This window comes from Berghia stephanieae, chromosome 7 (assembly GCF_034508935.2).
Source record: "Berghia stephanieae isolate SIO BIC M18660-M18661 chromosome 7, UCSD_Bste_1.3, whole genome shotgun sequence".
Lineage (NCBI taxonomy): Eukaryota > Metazoa > Mollusca > Gastropoda > Nudibranchia > Aeolidiidae > Berghia > Berghia stephanieae.
In genome coordinates, this window is record NC_088366.1 from 7,770,425 (window position 1) to 7,772,924 (window position 2,500).

Consider the following 2,500-nt stretch of genomic DNA (forward strand, 5'->3'; position numbering starts at 1 on the left):
GGAAGGAAAAATCTCTGCGTCTACCTATCTATCTGCTGATTTGTGCGGTAGTGGAGGTAAACTGGAACCCAACGTTTTGCTCCTGCAATCCAGCTGGAGCTGCATTCCACGAGTCAGTAGATAAGGCCTCACATTTTTCACCCAGTCAGTCAGACAGTGCAATGCCCCCCCCCCCCCCCCCCCCCGCTTGCGGCTGCCAATTTGGCGTTTTTAATACCAAACTAAACAAAAAATGAAAAAAAATTGGTTCTGGCATTTCGGCATTTTAAAATCGTTTATTTTTTTGGTGATTTATTTTTCAAATTGATTAATTTTACCAATTCTATATAGACGATTTAAAACTTATTTCACAAAATGTACAATTTCCACATATAAACTAGAAAACTAGATGAGGATTTGACAAAAAATCAAGTTTCTCTTTCATAGCGCGGTAAGAAAATAAAGACTTCTAGTGAATTTTAGCAAATACAAATGATGTATTGAAAAAGTTTGGTATGTTGTACATATCAAATGGCATTTTGTTGTGACCTTTGCTTCAGCTCTGCTGCAGACATAAAAAAAAGAAGAAAAACAAAAACAAAAACAAAAAAGAAACCCAGGCGGTACAGTCTATAATGCATGTGACAGTTTGGGTTTTTAGCGTCAAATTCCCAAAACTTTGCTAGTTTTTTAAAAAGCGCATTGCACGGACCTATTGGGAATTCTAGAAAATCTGGCAACCCGGCCTCTTCTGATGGCGTTATTAACACCCCCCCCCCCTCCCCAACTCTAGAACGATATTGGGGGGTGGGAGGGGGGGGGGGAGGGGGGAGAGGAGGGTATGTAGCCGTTTGGCTTTGGCTATTTAATTTGTAAATCTCTGTGGTCTGGCACTGGCAATTTGGTATATTCCTTTGGGCATTTTTGAAAAATTCACTAATTTTATATTTTCTACAGATATAATTATGTTGACGTCACTCACGTCTTTATTACTGCTTTTTGCCATCCGCGTTTATGAGTAATTCTCACTAAACTGTATTAACCAGACTATAAACGTTCAAGATTACACATAGTTTTGTGTGTTGGTCCGTTATACTTCCGGATGACAATGTTGTGAGCTTCTTAGCCAAGCGCATACTATCTATTAAAAAAAAACAAAACAACAACAACAATTTAACACTGATTTCACAAATTAATGTTACCTTGATTTAAATATGCAAATTTTTACCCTTAAAATGGTAAGTCGGACCGGTGCAACTTTTATTAGATCAAGAAAATAACTCCTGGCTGCGTAATAAACAAATTAAGATTTATCTCCTCTTTCATGAGCACTTAAGCAAAATTTATCTTCTCTTTCATGAGCAATTAAGCAAAATAATTGATGTCTGGAAAAGTTTGGCATTTTTTAATCGGACTATTTAGCATATTTCTATAACTTGTTTGGCATTTTTAGCAAAATAAATCTGGTTCCCTGGCTTTGGCACAAATAAATAAATTATGCTCATTTACCTCTTAAGTCTGTCCTTACCAAGGAATTTACCCAATGGAGACCGTACGGTGCTCTTATTGGCTAAGAAAAATTTTCATTCTCTATTGTCTTCTGGCACTTTTCTATTCACTTCATATCTTGTTGTTACCAACATAAGTGCCTGCTCCACTCACTTTTATGAATTAAAAATTCACCCCATACACCGGAGCATACTCAATGTCTCAATCGTTTCTATGTTATATGTTTGTGTTGAGAATATTGGCTATTAAGCTTAACTGCTGGTCAAAATTATTCGCGATGGTGGTGTACGAACGAATCGGCGGTCTCAAGAAGTGGGTGAGAGAGGGATCTAGTAATGACTTTGAGTTTGAAACGAATATTTTTGTGTTCGTTGATAGCTCACACGGTAGAGCCACGCTCTCACCTGCCAGGCGGAGTTGTCGTACCAATAAGGTCGCAGGTTCAAACCCCACCACCGCCGCGAAAAATTTTCATTCTCTATTGTCTTCTGGCACTTTTCTATTCACTTCATATCTTGTTGTTACCAACATAAGTGCCTGCTCCACTCACTTTTATGAATTAAAAATTCACCCCATACACCGGAGCATACTCAATGTCTCAATCGTTTCTATGTTATATGTTTGTGTTGAGAATATTGGCTATTAAGCTTAACTGCTGGTCAAAATTATTCGCGATGGTGGTGTACGAACGAATCGGCGGTCTCAAGAAGTGGGTGAGAGAGGGATCTAGTAATGACTTTGAGTTTGAAACGAATATTTTTGTGTTCGTTGATAGCTCACACGGTAGAGCCACGCTCTCACCTGCCAGGCGGAGTTGTCGTACCAATAAGGTCGCAGGTTCAAACCCCACCACCGCCGCGAAAAATTTTCATTCTCTATTGTCTTCTGGCACTTTTCTATTCACTTCATATCTTGTTGTTACCAACATAAGTGCCTGCTCCACTCACTTTTATGAATTAAAAATTCACCCATACACCGGAGCATACTCAATGTCTCAATCGTTTCTATGTTA

At 38.7% G+C, this 2,500-nt stretch overlaps 1 protein-coding gene across 3 annotated transcripts in view; it reads right to left on the reverse strand.

Moving 5' to 3' along the window:
• LOC144976621 (protein HtrL-like) overlaps positions 1–2,500 on the reverse strand; it is a 46,755-nt gene that overhangs the window by 12,543 nt on the left and 31,712 nt on the right. Inside the window, exon 1 of one of the 3 annotated variants that reach the window (XR_013646124.1) lies at positions 1–128. This exon is cut by the window's left edge and continues 110 nt beyond it. The exons of the other annotated variants lie outside the window; for them this stretch is intronic. The gene's annotated coding sequence lies outside the window, so the exon portion shown is untranslated. Of the gene's footprint in view, positions 129–2,500 lie in introns of those variants that run through there. 3 annotated transcript variants of the gene reach the window in all.